The sequence below is a fragment of the Adelges cooleyi genome, unplaced genomic scaffold (genome assembly GCF_023614345.1).
Source record: "Adelges cooleyi isolate 19-005CV unplaced genomic scaffold, UGA_ACOO_1.1 ACOO_flye_CR_arks_rails_tigmint_CR_PRNA_30, whole genome shotgun sequence".
NCBI classification, from domain to species: Eukaryota; Metazoa; Arthropoda; class Insecta; order Hemiptera; family Adelgidae; genus Adelges; species Adelges cooleyi.
Window position 1 is genome coordinate 7299145 of NW_026095971.1, and position 16954 is coordinate 7316098.

General features: G+C 28.6%; 1 long non-coding RNA gene across 3 annotated transcripts; it reads left to right on the forward strand.

Moving 5' to 3' along the window:
- The first annotated feature begins 607 nt into the window (after positions 1 to 607).
- On the forward strand, positions 608 to 13714 carry LOC126839103 (uncharacterized). 3 transcript variants are annotated; one of them, XR_007685779.1, is made up of 4 exons: positions 608 to 989; positions 5133 to 5181; positions 12703 to 12955; positions 13324 to 13714. It is a non-coding gene; the product is annotated as an uncharacterized LOC126839103 (long non-coding RNA). The 3 variants fall into 3 exon arrangements; XR_007685777.1 differs by lacking the exon at positions 12703 to 12955; XR_007685778.1 differs by lacking the exons at positions 12703 to 12955; positions 13324 to 13714 and adding an exon at positions 8134 to 8248.
- The last annotated feature ends 3240 nt before the right edge of the window (positions 13715 to 16954 follow it).

Consider the following 16954-nt stretch of genomic DNA (forward strand, 5'->3'; position numbering starts at 1 on the left):
TTCTCCAGACGCCATTTTCAAGGAGATTCTATGTAAAACGTATAATCTCACTGACATACTATCAGCGTTTTTGTCATTAGTAGCGATCCGTTGTTATCATTACTTTTGAGTTTTTTGTCAACAACCCGGACTTTTTATCAATGTAATGTAAATTATTGTATACAAAACAATATTTAATTTACATTATTTTGATTGTTTTTTCGTTTTCGCGAATGGCGACCGTTTTGTGTGATATATTATGCGTAATATTTTACAAATTAAGTTTGTTATTCATTTTATAATACAGAAATAATTGAATGATTGTTGTTTAGTGTGATATTGTAAAATGTAGTATACTATTGCAAGTGCTTTAAGTAATATATAAATATGTATATATAATTTTAAATTATAGTTTTATTCCTTTTTAATAAGTCTTAAGTGTGATAAAGTGTTTTTTCATAAAGTAAATTTGTATTTTAAAAAAGCTTTGTACGCGTATTATAATATCAAAATATTTTAGGCTACTTTATAAAATATATGAAAACGGTGCAAGTTGTTAAAATATATGTTTATAATACAGATAATGTTTTAAAAAGTTAATTTTATATTTTATTATATATTTTTTATATTACTGACATGAATTAGTATAGTTTGAACATAATATAGTTTGAATTTCTAGAACGATTGGGACTTAAAATAATGTTAATAGTTATATAATAACTACCTATGACTAGATATGAAAGTTACATAGACAACAATAATAACTATACAATAAATAATGATTCTTTTTATCATTTTTAATAGTTTTTTTTTGTATCAAATCATGTTTATTATGATTAATAGTTATGATACTATAATAACGTAGAAGCTTTTTTAAAATTTTAAAAAGTGCGCTTTATTTAGTTTAAATTTAAATTTTATACATTTTGGTGTAACTAATTTTCCAATATTCTAATGACCAAGGGTTCCTGGGATTTGTACACATTGAAGAATGGATTAACGTTTAACTGGTAAGAACTACTTATAGATTTCATACAATTACATTATTTGTTCAACTTAAAAATAAATATTTAACCAAAAATTAGATAATTGGATAATGGTTATATAATTTATTAACTGTAGGTATCTATTATATATAAATATATTTGTATTCATATAATATAGTTAAAAAACAGCTTGAGCAGCCCAATAGAGCAAATCGCTGCTAGGGAGTTTCTGGCTACTTAGAGTTATACTTTTTTCAGTTTAATTAATTGGTGACATCTTAAATTATTTTGTTTGTAGATTTTAAAAGCAAATCATAATTATTTGAAATCATTAATATTTATTGAGTATTTATTTTGTTTTAAGAAAACTATATATATATATGTATATATAGTTTTTGGTTAGTAGACAATTTTTTTAAAATACAATTATAATATTACATCTGATTTCAGTTAAAGTAGCATACAAAAATAATGAATATAATCAATAATAAATTCTCTTATCACTTTAAGAGTAAAGTTCTTTTACTTTTTGTTTAAAAAATATATAATTATTTATTTCTATGTATTATCCATTTGTTTGAACTCGCTTGAATGTATCCATATCCATTGATACGTATGAATGTATATTTTACTATCAATAATATTTTACTCTCTCAAACGTTTAAAAAATGATTTTCAATATTTATTGTGGAAAACATAGAGTACATAATATGCCATTCAAGGTTCAAAATACTAAAATCTCAAGTTTAGAAAATTATGTCTGTAAGATGTTGTCCGTTCCTCCGTATACATTCCTCGAATCGTGTGTGGAGGTTTTTTAAGACTCTCTGTAATATCTCCATGGGAATCAAAGCAATTTCTTCTTGGATTCTTGTCTTCAACTGGAGAAGTGTTGTTGGGCGAGTGCTGTACACTTTGCTTTTAAGATTGCCCTACAAGAAAAAATCACACGCCAACAAATCAGGTGACCTTGGGGGCCAATGAATGTCGCCAAACCGTGAGATGATTTGAATTTTGATTACTAAAGAGCTGTCGAACGGCTGGCAGTATGAGCTGTGGCTCCATCTTGCTGAAACCACGTATTATCAATACCAGGAAGGGTTTTAAGTGTTTTGAACCTTGAATAGCATATTATGTACTCTACGTTTTCCACAATAAATATTGAAAATAATTTTTTTAAACGTTTGTGAGAGTTATTTCAAATTTTCTCGTTTCTCTAACCACCTGTATATGAGGATATACCCCTTTATAAGTCAGTCTTGTGCAAGGTGTCTGCAGACAACGTCTGTTTTGTTGTGTTACGGGATTGAAACTAATACCTCTAGCCAATCAAATTCAACGCTTTATACCACTGTACTATAAACATTTACACTATTAATTACAGGTGGGTCCTCTTAATAAAAACATTGATATTTTCATTATTTATTTAGTTACAGCCGTAAATACTGTGTTTGATAAATTTTGCCAAGGGAAGCGTTGGTGTTTTAACAATGTCTTTTTGCATATTATTAGCAATAATAATATTGTGCATAGCTGGTAGCTGTCATTACTCCCAAACCAAACCTATGAAGTCTATTATGTCGGACAGCACCTTGGTCTGGGCCCGCGTTATAAATATAATATTATAATGATTAGAGGACCAGTGAACAGCACTTGCATCCACTTACATCTTACTATCTACACGCTAATATCTTATATAATAATTACGTAATTATCCGGCACCTTTTTATCATTTTTGTGCGCGTTACTCCTACGGCTTTATCTCCGGATTATCACGGACCAGATGTCAGGTGTAAAACCTGTATGTATAAATGTATACATATAGTTTTTCAGTCATTTTAATATTTTTATCAATAACTTAATTCTTACTCGGCGTTAAGCCTTTTTAATAAACGATGTATATTACAATTTGAGAGTTCCGTTTTATCACTTAAAGATACGACCGGTCCTATTGCTCTTCGAGCGGTTATATAAATTTAGTCTCTAGGGATATTTTAGGGTAAATACAGGGTAGCTTCCTGTCTCAGCTAGGGTCCCTTAATTTAGCTCTAGAAGGTGGACAATTGTGGGTGTGATCCACTCACCACACTTACTGTAACAGCGTATAAATGTTTTACTGCCAATAAATTTTGTTTTCTTTATTTTATATGTTGTTAACTAATAAACCGACGTTATAAAAACCTAGTGTGAATTTTAAAATCGTCTAAAACCGATATTCAATTCTATCTAATCCATTTCAGATCTAATACACTCTGAGTAGCATCTATGTTTGATTCATTATTCTTGATTCGCTCCTCAAGTTACTCATCTTTTTACATACTCTCAAGAAAGGTTTCTAGATAGCTAGAATCTAGAACACTACATTTGAACACATACTGAAGTCTTAGAAATTGATTTGTTAAAACAAAACATATAATTTTTCATAGTAGAATTTTAATCCATCAACAAACATATTGCATATTATAACTCTTAGGTATTAACAAGTTCAACAAGAATATGTATATCAATAATCTTATTTTTTACGTTATACATGTAATACTTATTTTGCTATTGCCTTTTTATTTGGTGAGTTTTTTTATTCTGATGTCTGCGTCTAGGTGAAAATTAAAAAGAAATAATAAACTTATACTATTTTCATTGTAAAACTGTATATGTAATATATTGCTTCATAGATTTACAATTTATTAAATGACAATTGTAAGAATATAATCAAATGTTGACAACTATTTTTCATTCATACCTTTGTTTTCTGTATTTCCATTTTAGTAATTAGCTAAATGGTTGATGAGGCAAGCATAATGTTGTATATAAACGCGCTAGTTTCTAATTTAATTTGAAAGCCAATAATTCATATCAGCATAAATCATGTGCGCATAGAAATTTTTAATATTATGTTATCAATTATTTTATATTGCAACAATTATGGCTAATTGTATAATAGATTGCCTTAATGGCCTTCTTTTTTAATGTCATACAACATTTTCTTGATTATTTATAATTTTGTATTTAAGTAAACCAACAGTCAAAGAAACTGCAATTACAAAAGATTTTATTCTCACCCAATTTCTCCCAAACAATGCTCCTCACCGTTCAAAATGCCAGTAGTGCAGAGACCTTCTGTCCTAATCCACTTTACGGCTTACCCTCCTGCTATAACCCCATAGTAATATCAAGCTAATAAAAAAGTACTGTCGGTGGACGGCTTCTTTTCATGTAAATCAATGTTAACTTCACCACAATGACTTATTATAGGTAGGTATGCAACATTTATACAAATTGTTTAAAAAAAAATAAAATTGCATTTGAACATTAATAAAACTAAAACTATTCAATTAGTTTATCAAACCTTCTATGCATATCATTGAAAAAAAGTTATCTTATAAAAAATGTAGGCACATTGTCAATTATAAATAATTCATTAAAAACTAGGTAATGTTAACTTACTATTCCATGCTGAATGAATTGAGATGAGCTGAAATGAAATGAAATGAGCTGAGATTTAATTAAATTAAAATAGATCTATCTATCCTACTTCAAATGATTGCAATTATTAAGTATAAAATGATGGAATGGTTAAGTGGGTAAAGCGGTTGCTGAGTTCATTGCTCACTGTCACCAGTTTAATACTCTTAATCAGCTCCATTTATTTATTTATTTATGTAAAAATAAAAAATACTTATCCTGTTGTATGGTGAAAGACTAACAACACATCTTGGATTATAGAAAATGTTAAAAAAACTTTCTATTTAGTTATAAATATACATATAAAATAGTTTATTATTAATATATTTTACTTATTACATTTATTACTTACTAATAAATTATGTTTAGTTTTCAGTTGTGGTTACTGATAGTCATACCAACCATTATTGACAGGAAATTTGATTTTTGTTTATAGAAAATAGAAGTATGGTTCAACTAATAAAAGACTTTATCACATTAACTGTTAAAAAGAAATACTTTTAAAAATGGTTGAAACATATTATTAAGCTATAATAGTTATATTGCAAAATACTGGGATCCATTTAAATAGGTCCATCTCATAGAAATAACTTTATACATTACTTATTGACCAGTGATAATTATATTTTTCTATTTAAATTATAATAATTAGGTAATATTATAAGTTAGGTATTAAAACTAATTTATATTTGTTTTATTTTTCAGTGTGATGCTGTTTAATCATTTTTGAATGTGTCGCACAGTTACAAATAAGGTAAGTACCTAAAAATAAGATATACCTACCTTTTATGTTAAGGTATTGTGGAATGTAACTGGGTCCAGTGTCCACTCATGTGTATGGGTCACTTTTGTCCATTCTACTTTAATTAGAGTACATTAAACCAGTATAGGTTTCTCAGAGTTTCAATAATGTTGTCAAGTCAGATAAACTTATGTCAGATTTCATTTTGTTTCATGCTGTCTGATGTTCTGAAATCTCAACCCTTAATTAGTGATGTGCGGTATATTGTAACACTCTGCTTATTCTTGTACCAATTTCGTTCTTATTAGTTGATACAAAACATTGATTTTAGTTGGTGTATTTGTAGTAGAATCTTTAGTAAACTAATTTATTTGATTTTACTCAAAAACTTGATGTACAGCCACAATACAATGAGTAGCGATACCGCACGTTACTAGTTAATTGTGACATTCTGAAATCATAAAAAAACCTTAAAGGTTAGTTTTTTATTTAAACATACACGAATACAGCATCGAGTATATTACTCTATGGGACACAGTTATTAGCTGGCAGTATCAATATTATTATTTATATTTTTTATTTTTTTGAAATAACAAAACATCATTAAGCTTAAAGAATTAAATAGGTAATAAGCGAAGTATAAAATTTTGTTTTTTGATTCTGCTAGCAGCAATACTTTGAACATTTTAAAATTTCTATTTTTTTAAACATGCAAGTATGTGCCATAATTAAAAATATTACACTATTTTTTAAAAATATATTTTTTTTTTTTAAAGTACATTTAACCATCAACATGAACCAAAGTAATAGAAATATTCCCCTAATTAAAATTGTAATAACAATACTTGGGTATCCAAAAATTGATTCTATAACTTAGATCATTATTTATTAGATACTTTGAATATTTTTCATCTGTGGCACATATTTCTAGTATTTATATTTGTTAGCAAATATTTCCATGTCTCTCAGAAGATCTAAAATATTGCAGGTAAAAATTTCATAAATATTTAGTTATCTACTATTAATATTTGAATAATAACACTAAGTAAATAAGTAAAATCTTTTCTTAGAATACAATGTTATTTTTATGAATCTTTTCTATAATATAACCTTGAACTTTTTTTTTGAAATTATATGTTTTTTTAAATACATAAGTAGGTACAGTAGATATTTAGGTACATAGTAGGTACAGTAATTACTTGCATCAAACAATGGCATAATCACAGAAAAAGACAAACATGAAATAATGATATATTTAATACAAAATGATTAGTTTAACATATTTTAACTTTAATGTTATAGATTAATATACATTTATTATGAAGTATGGTTAAGTTTTTTGCATAATCATAAATTACATCTACTACCTGAGAGAAATTTTGTTAAAGGACATAAATATTTTCTGACCATCTTCTAATTCAAAGTTAGCATAGTCAACCAAGTCAGATCTGATAAAATTTGTGACAAAGAAATGGCTCTCCACAGTCTTCATGTTAAATAATATATCAAATTATTCTTCCATATCAAATCTTAAGCTGAATACTTCTTGAGGTTTTTTGATTTTGTGCGTCAAAGGAAATTACTAAATTTTGAATTAAATACCAATTATTATAAAAAATTGTTCTTATTTATGTATAGGAATAAACAATAAATATTAGTATTTCAGTTACCCAAAGAAACTTATGACAATGGATCAAAACAAAGGTAAGACGAGAGACAATGGAAATATTTTTAGATAGCTACTAGTTTGTAATAGCTAGCTGTGTTCAATAAACTATTTTATCAATCTGTAGATTAATCAAAATTAATAATATTTGAAATCAAACCATAGTAAATATAATGTTCTAAAATAAATAGAGTCATTATGTTAATTCCTGGTACAAAATTTCAAATAATTAATAAAATTTAAAAAAATGGTACATTGCTATTGAGTATTGTATCAATAGGCTCAATCTACCATAATATTTATAATACCTACTATTACTAGTGTTATTGATTACCATATTTATTCTACTATTTTTATTTGGTACGTACTATATTTTAAATGTTATCTGAAGGCGATTTATTTTAAAAATATTTTTTCCGTGTATTTTACTTTTGTGGTTGATGTTAACAATTTTATTTCAATCACTTGATTGTGATGTTGATTTTTAAATATTATGGTAAGTGTTAATTATTGTTTCTATATTCTAGATTTAAGTAACTATGATAAGTTTATACTTGATTGGAAACAAAACTCCATATATTGACATAGCCTTATTTTATTTCAGTAAATACGACTAGTGTTTTAGAGATAATGTGTCATATGATTTTATTTCTTTAAATAAAGATAATTTATTGAATGTGTTTGTAGGTTCTGGTTTTTTTATTTGATATTGTATTTTTTAATTATAATGTAAAGTTTGAATGTTGAAAGAAATGTATAAAAGACAATATTTATTAATTACGTTAACAAAAATATATTTTTGCCAAACAAAACAAAAAGAGGAGGAGGAGTGGCCGAGTGGGTAAGGTGACACTGTGTTAGCGGTAAGTCACTTGCGCTCACTGTCGCCAGTTCGACACTCGGTCACGGGCGCTTCGTTTGTCGGGCGAGCAATCGTCCGGTGACAAGGAGCTGCCATCCTCCTCTTCAGCGACGGACTAACGCCCTGTCCCGGATAGCGAATCCGTCTAGAAACCATCTCATGATAACAGCGTTGGGTCTTAAAGGCCCGTTAAGCTGATGATGATGATGATGAAAAAATAAAACAAAATCAAACGTTTTAAAGGTTTTTTTATTAAAATTATTATATATATTTGTATTAACTTATAGTGTAATTTTTGTTGTAAATATTTCGAGTTATCTTCTTATATTTATTATTTGCTTAATACTCCTACCAGCTTATACTTTGCGCTTGTACTTTTGTTTTATTATCAATATTTTTTAAGTTTTTACGATTGCGGGAATTCCCCGTGTTGCAGGATATAACGTGGAACGCAAATTTGACTTTTTTTATTGCCCAAAACAATGCGGTCGCAAGTACAAGTACAAAAAAGGATTAGTTCGCCACCTTAAGTATGAATGTGGTGTGTCGCCTCAATTTCAATGTCCCATTTGTAGTAAGCTGTACAAACAACCTGAAACGTACAAGATGCATTTAGCATCAATACACGGTATCAACAAAAGTGAGAGGAAGTCTCATAAAGAAAACGTTTTTCATACCTAGTAATTATATACAATTATAGACCATAACAAATTAGTAAAATTTCAAAATCACATTGTTACATAAAAGAAAAATGAACTAATAATTTTTTTATTGTATTATCATACTTGGTAATTTAATTAACTAAATATATATTAATGTCCTCAATAAACAATATATTTGTGTATCTAATCAAAATAGATCTTATTGAAATAATGTTTTTTAAAACAAAATTTATACTCAAGATATTGAAAATGTTTTAAATATACATTCAACATTACCATAATCTTAAAAGTATCAACGTCAAGTGTGTAACGTTTTTTATGTGTTTTGTTACTTACTGTTATTGTTTATTATCAGTTAGATTAATATCTAATTATGAACTCGTAGCATGTTTTATTCTTTTAAAAAATCATAGTTATAAGACTTAGTTCCTTTCAAAAGTCTTATAAGTATGACTGTTCTTTATTTGTCATAATAAAAAAAAAATTATTATTAGTACCAATTGTTTTTCATTACGTTTACAACGAATGTTTAGAATTTTTTATTCAGGAACAAAACCTTATTATTGTTAATTGTTAAAAAGGTTGTATTGAATATTGAGTCAATATAGTTGTTGAATATCACTTATCCAAGTGACATAGGTATATTTTATGCTTAATGGACGTTCTCACTAGTTTGGCTAAACATTTAAATATAACTTAGCTTATAATTCTAATTTAATTAATCTATACTTATTTTTAAGCTTAACTGGCGAGAACAGCCATTATAGTATATACTATTATATTTTTTTACTCTATGGAGATCGTTTTTTATATCAGTAAATTATTTGAAGAAGAGTATATTTTTTTGGAGACTTATTTAGAAAAAGTATAATACGTATATAAGGAATGGTAAAAATGTATAGATAGTAGAAAATACGAAAGAGTGTTGATTGATTGCGATATCAGTTTTAATAATTTGAGAGCCATTAATAATTCACATTCTAAAGTTTTAATGTCATATATATATATATATATATATATATTTAATTTACTTGTAAAGTGTTTCCACTTGGCTATTTGTTATTAGTTTTAATATTATTAATTATTTAGATGTATTATTTATGTTGTTTGCAGCATCTGTATTTAAATAAACTTTGTACATTTTTCGTATGGATTATTAGTTGTTATTAATTAATTAATGCCGTTCAACTGTCTAATTTATCCAAAAAGTTATAGAATAATCATGTGTAAGTACAATGCTACAATGTACCGCTAACTATTACAATTGTTTTTTCAAAATATTTGGTTTTAATTTTTGACAACAGTACAGTGGCTATATTATGATTTATGGTATACGGTAATCTGTATAAATTACAAAAATTGCTATTTTATAATTATTTGGCAAGGATAGTTTTTTTACGCTTCGTGACTAGAGGCTTATGTCAGTTCTGTTCTGAGTTACTTACGTATTACATATTATATAGAGTTATACAGCTATAACATTATTAATTCTGATACTAGTGTTATTAATGATTTATAAACAATTATTTGACTTAAGCGTTTTAAACTTTAATTGCATTATATAAAAACACAATTACAAAATAAACGAAACTACGGACTTACGACGTACTTGTCTCGAGCGTAGTTGGTAACTAACTTGGCAAACAAATGTAGTTTACATGATACATTCGGAGGTGAATGGTCACACAGTGTGTCACCTTTACTTAGCTAATTAATGTGGATATCACTAGTGTAAAAAATATTGTGAATTTTTTATTAATGGCTTGAAGAGGAAGTTTTTAAATTACTTTAAATATAATAATTTAAAACTGGTTATTGATTAGTCAAAATTGTCCGTTATTTTATAAAATTGGTAGATCAACTTATGTAATTGGTCGCGCTGTTCATATTTACAGGTAACTTTTAAAACTATATCGTTGGTTCATTTATAATGTACCCTTCCTTTTCCTTTCTAAATGATCTGCATCTAAATTAATTTTAGTATTACTATTACAGACTTCAAGAGACTTCTCGAGTATCGATTTTGTAATTTGCATATTGGTGTCCATAAAAACTAAAAATGTATTAAAGCCTTATCACAAAATTAACTTAATTTTGATCGATTAGTCTACTTGAGAATTTTACTTATCGCAATCCTATTAGTGTTTCATCCTTAATGTGTACTATATTATAATTATGGTGCTTTGTAATTGTATCTAAGAAAATACCTTTATGATATACTCGCGCAATCTCTTAAATCTTCACATACAACTAAACTATTTGGCTTTTTTATGTGTATAAACAACTTAACCGAATTAATCGTTTGACTATTATAACACATATGAAGGGCTGCAGAGAAAAAAGATCAATGTCAATTTTTTTTTGAAAATGAGATTTTGGTATCAAATTATTTGTACTGATGTATTGTATCTTTTATGCGCTCGAACCAGGGAAAAAAATAGTTTAGTCGAGAGTAACGACCGCCGGAAGTTTAGGCATACAGGCAAAATGTATTACGTTTTGAAAAAAAAAACATGATTTTCTCAGAATGTTAAAAAATTGACATTGATCTTTTTCCCCCGCAGCCCTTCATATTATATATACGTATTATATACATACATGTGATAATACATAAATAGAGGGAGCTTGATATTTATTATTATCTTTATACGCTTTTCGATACATGAAATATACGTGTATCACATACGTGATTACATATCTATACCGTCTTTTATAATGTATTACTTTAAATAGACGAGAAGTAGTATGTTTTGTATAATTGTTGCATTACTAGGGATTGGATTGTCTGTAGGTGGAAGAGGCCCCCAATCGGCTGATGGAGACGAAGAGATCCACTGCCCAAATAAGTGTGGCCGTAAGTATAAGCACAAGGGTAGCGTAGCTAGACATGTGAAATACGAATGTGGGGTTAATCCGAAATTTCAGTGCATCGTATGTCGAAAGGCGTTCAAACAGCGCATAAATCACAAGATACACATGATAAGAATCCACAATTGTATTATATAGATAATAATATTTTCTTTATTTTCGTTTATTCAATCTTGCTTAAGAAGACGTGATACCCTTTATTTTCAAGGAGTTCGGTATGGACAACTGTTTGTAAAAAATTAAATTAAAGCATCAATGTGTGAATAATTAGTTCAGAAATCGATTAGAAATCTATTTTGGTAGTTAAATATTTTTCAGACAATCATAGCTACGAAGAATGCGTTTTATTCGGTTCATAGTGGTTTTAAAGCAAAAACACATTTAAAAAAAATGAAATATTGGATGATGATGATTTTGGATAGAATATTATGACTTTTTTTGATAAACCTAATATTTAGCTTAATATTTTACATTTAAAATTATATTTTTTCCTTTTTTATATAATAGTTAGGTATAACTTTTTTTCACGTTATTTTATTATTATGTGGGTTTTTGCTCTAAAACTATCATGGTCCGAGTACAATGCATTCTGCGTAGTCGGGTTTACGCTAGAGAATTTGGGGTATAACGTTCTCTTAAGCGTTATCAAATAAAGGGATGCGGAGAAAAACGACCATTGTAGATTTTTCGTAAAAATTAGCTAATTACACCATCCAGTGGTTTGTTCTCGAACAAATGGATCCACGAATCGAGTTGTGGATAAAAGATCACCACCCACGATAAATCACTATTAAATTATTATCGGTTTCCTCGAGGCCCTTGAAATATTTTATTTGTTCTTATCCATATAAGATGTATGTATATATTTTTTTATTATTATTACTGTCTCAAAATATATTCTATTTTCTTTATAATATAACTGAATAATTTATTACATGCTTAAATTTTTTTTTGTGAATTCCAATTTGTTTGTGCAATTTTTTTTGCTAGAAGAACATTGTGGTTTATAAGTACCTGTACATAAATGCTGCTTAGTTAATATATATATTTTTTTTTTGGGAAGGCCAATTGTCGCCCAATTCGCTTGAGTTCGACGGACGCTCGAGGTTTTTAAGTACTTACGCTAGAGGTATTTAATCGATTCTAGTTGCTCAATAAAATCAAATAGATCTTGAACACATCGAAACCCCAACATTATTACAATTTCCAATCACTTATAGGTTAGGTAAGATGAGATTGGATTTAACCGAAAACTTTCTACTAACATGCTAATACCGTTTTCTGTAGTATGTTTAAAACTCAAACAAGTATGTATTTGTGATAATATAGTTCATTATTTATGTATCTTGTTTGATATATAGTCAACACGCGCGTCATAGTTGTAGACAATAGTATTATGATAAAATTACGCTTTTATAGTTTGGGCGTCGACGTAGCAACATTGTATTAATTTTCTTCTTGTGTTTTTTTTTCAGAACTAGATGTCAGGATGGTGTTTCCTAACGACAGAAGTAAAGACAAAGTCATGTGTCCACAGAAATGTGGTAAACTGTATTCGCGTAATAGTCTTTACAGACACTTAAAGTACGAGTGTCGTAAGACAGCTCAATTTAAATGTTTCTTTTGCGACAAAATGGCTAAACGACCGGATAATTTGAAAAGACACATGCTTATGATACACGGATACAATGTGATGAACAACGAAACCGTCGTTCAGTAATAAATTCGGTAAAACGTCGATGCTAGTTGTTAACAAAGTCTGGATTTTTGTTAGACGTTGATTAAAACTTACTGCCGTAATAATACATGCATAAAGTAAAATAATTATGTATTAGAACAATTTATATAATTTGTACAGAGTACTATAATAAAAAACTGTGTATATTTTATATTGTTTATCTGTTACTATTTTTATACTGTGTCTAACGAGAGAACGGTAATGCGTAGAAACTGAAACGCTGAATCACTACGGTCTGCTTAGGCGCAGGCAGTTACCACAAACATTTTTTTATGTTTTGTCTTAAAAAATAAGGAACTAGTTTTGACAAAATATAAATATATATATTATGAAATTGATAAGATGTTTTATTTTACAGGGGGCATGTTTGCCCAAGTACTACAAGAAGCCTGGACTTGTCACAATTGTTACAAAATCTACAAACACCGAACAACTTTACAAAATCATTTAAAGTTTGAGTGTGGAGTAGATAGGAAGTTCCAGTGCGAAATATGCCAAAAAAAATTTGCTCGTAGAACTCATATGCGTAATCATGTAATGGTTGTTCACAAGATATTAACGTAAACGTTAAATTGAGTTTCTCTATTTTAATTATTATCAGAGGTCAATTATATTTAAAATCCCATATAATTTAGGCTTCATTCTTCTGCTGTTGGAAAGCTACAACAGCAGAAGAATGAAGAATAAATTATACTATAATCAAAACAGCTTAGTATATATTATTAGTTAATATAAATTATTAGGTTTTCTGAGTGTAATTTAATTTACGACTTACTAGAATGAAAAATAAAAAATTATGCAGAAAATTAATTAATCAGTACTTAATTAATTTAAAATACCTACTAAATATTTACTCTTTGTTGTCAACACCAATTTTATATATATTTTTTTAAGATGTTCTAAAGCATATATATATATATATTTATATATTGTTAACCATGTGTGATAATACCTAAATAAACTTTGTTTAATAAAATAGTTGTTTTATTTCAATTTTACCATGAAATATGAGGTAAAATATTTATTTTTTTTTATTAGAAAAATATACAATCTTTAAAGTTAAAATATGTATACAATAAGAAATATATAATATTAGCTGTGTATGACGTGTTTAAAGATGCCATCCAACGATGGAACTCCAATGGCTGGATAGGTAGAAATATTAATACTAAAAAAACAAGTTTTTTTAAAATTAGATTACCGTTCAGGTATTTATAATATTCTAATACGCATATAGGTAGATATAAAACAATTTGGGCGGTACATTATTTGATTAGAATTGGTCTTTTTTTTACCAAGATTATTTATTTTAGCTCCGATGAGAAGGTATTGGTTTATAATGATGCGTTTTTTTTGTATGAAGGTACGATAACTGTTTTCTTAAAGATCGGTTTACTCGAGTAGCGTGGATACCGATCCAAAATCGTATGCGTTTGGTACTATGGTGAGTCAAAAATATAAAAATTTAACTATTTCATTCCAAAAACAGAAAAATCCAAAATTAAAATTTTCTCGGGATTTTAGATCTCAACGTTGATTTGCTATAACTCTGTCAAGAATGACCAGATTGAATCGAATTTTTTTGTAGAACATCTATTAAACATGTCTCTAAGCACTTTATTGCCTTTAAACAATTTTGTGGATTTTAAAATTTGTACCGCCTATAGATCCACATTTTCTTAATGATTTCATCACCCTTACTGATAATAATTCTCATAGTCCTGGCTTCCTTTTAAAATTAAATTATATCAAGTGTACATCGTTTAACAAACCAAAATTAGTAAAAAAGTGATTGTCACTAAAAAAAAAGATGAAAATGTCAAATTTAAATTCAATGGTCTAGTGACACATTACTTTAATAATTTTATAATAGTTACATAGCGCTTTAGATGTATTCGTTAAACGTAACGATTATGGTAATGACTAATTACTTACACGTTGGATAGCCTATAGTAATGTATGCGAACATAAAGCATTTTTCATGGTTCAATTTGTGTTTACAGTTATTGTTCAGCCACAATACCAGTGCACAAAATGTGGTAACTTGTATAAGTACAAACCGAGCTTACGCAGACACCAGCGATTTGAATGTGGGGTCGATCCGAAATTCCATTGTACCATTTGTTGGCGAAGATTTCACCAGAAAACTCATCTCAAACGTCATTTGATGTTATTGCATTACACTATAATTGAATAAAAAGATTTAGACGAACTTGTTTTAGTATGCCAATTTAGACTTATAGCTTATAGTTTGGCATCTCGGTATTTAATTGTGTTTGGTTAATTGCTACTACCTTACAATCGATGTACTAAGGCATACGTGTATACCCTCACTTTATCGAGTACCTTCCGTACAAGTCCATCTCGGACCGTATAATAGCTTTTAGAACAATGCACTCGTATTTTTTTCGTATTTTTCAACGCAATTATGGTTTTTTCAGATTTCGATCAGTTTACATTTCCGTGTCCCCGGTGCGGTAGAATATACAAACACAGAGCTAGCCTGAACAGTCATCTGAAACTCGAGTGCGGCGTAGAACCACAGTTTAAGTGCAACTTTTGTGGCCGTCAATTCACATGGAAACAACACCTAAAGCGACACATAATAAACGTCCACAAAACGTTGAACATACTACTATGATCTAGGGTTGTTTTTAATTTTGTACAACTATTTGTCCGCTTAATATTGAGCTGTCAAGATTGACAGCTGATAGTAGTAAACGTAATGACACAAATCGTACGTTAATTTTATATTTTGTTTGTAATTTCGTTTACCATATAAACACATTGAAGTGTATGACTAACGATATTTATTAAAATAATATAAGTATAAAGCAATTATTACTATTATTAAACATAATTTGTTTTTAATATCGTTGTTGCACATGTATATTAGCTCATATGGTCATCTAGAACGTTGTACTCAGTGCACTCTCACAGGGGTAAATACATTTTAACCACCTACCATTTATCTCCATGCAAACATTTAGGCCGTTGATATACCCTTGTGTGCTATTGCTGAGTACACTGTAAACTATTATTGTGAACCTGTTAATGTCATTTGTCACCATAGCTATTGGCAAGTGAAAGTTAAGAGCTTACTACTGTAACGGACGGTCTGAGATAACTTTTACATGTTATTTTACCACGCTCCCTGTAACGTTGATTAACACTTGCTTTTTTCAATCGCCAATATGATAGATTAAATAGATTTTGATGTGACCATAGTTTCATGTATACATGGTGTACTTACGCGATTTCAGATTCGAACCGTAATGCGTATATTTTCGTCTGTACCCAGTGCGGCAAGAAGTACAAGTATCGGGCGAATTTAGGATCTCATTTGAAGTATGAGTGCGGCGTGGAACCCAAGTTTAGGTGTACCGTTTGTGGTCGCCCGTTCACACAAAAGCAGAACCTTAAACGGCACAATATCATGGTTCACAAGACAATACCGTTTTGAGGATAACACGCGGTCTTTGATCGTCTTCAATCAAGTGAAATTTCGTTTGTTTGGGCCTCAAAAGAAGGAACCTGCGCAGAAACTAAAACGCGTTACTCTAGTATGCGCCTGCGCAGCCAAAAGAAGGCGTTTTGGTTTATGCACGGGTTTCTTCTCTCGTGGCTAGAATATATATTAAACTGTAGTAAGCAGTTATTATAAAAAAATGTGTACCAGTTTATATATATATTTTTGTTTAATATACATTGCAGCTTTATATACATATGTGTTAAACGAAGCGTTATTTTGTTTGTATATACGTTATATTTTACACAACAGATGTCGATACTAAATTCCCATTAGTTCATAAAATTTACAAAGTAGATATGTGAGTCTGCATGTTATAACTTATAAAATATTTTAAAAAAATGAAAATTACCGTTAAGTTTCCATGCCGGTCTGGGAAGGTTTAAACGGTCTTTAGGCTGCTGTCCAAATTACGACCTTTTGTAGTAGGGTCACAGACTGTATGAAAACAGATAGCTCA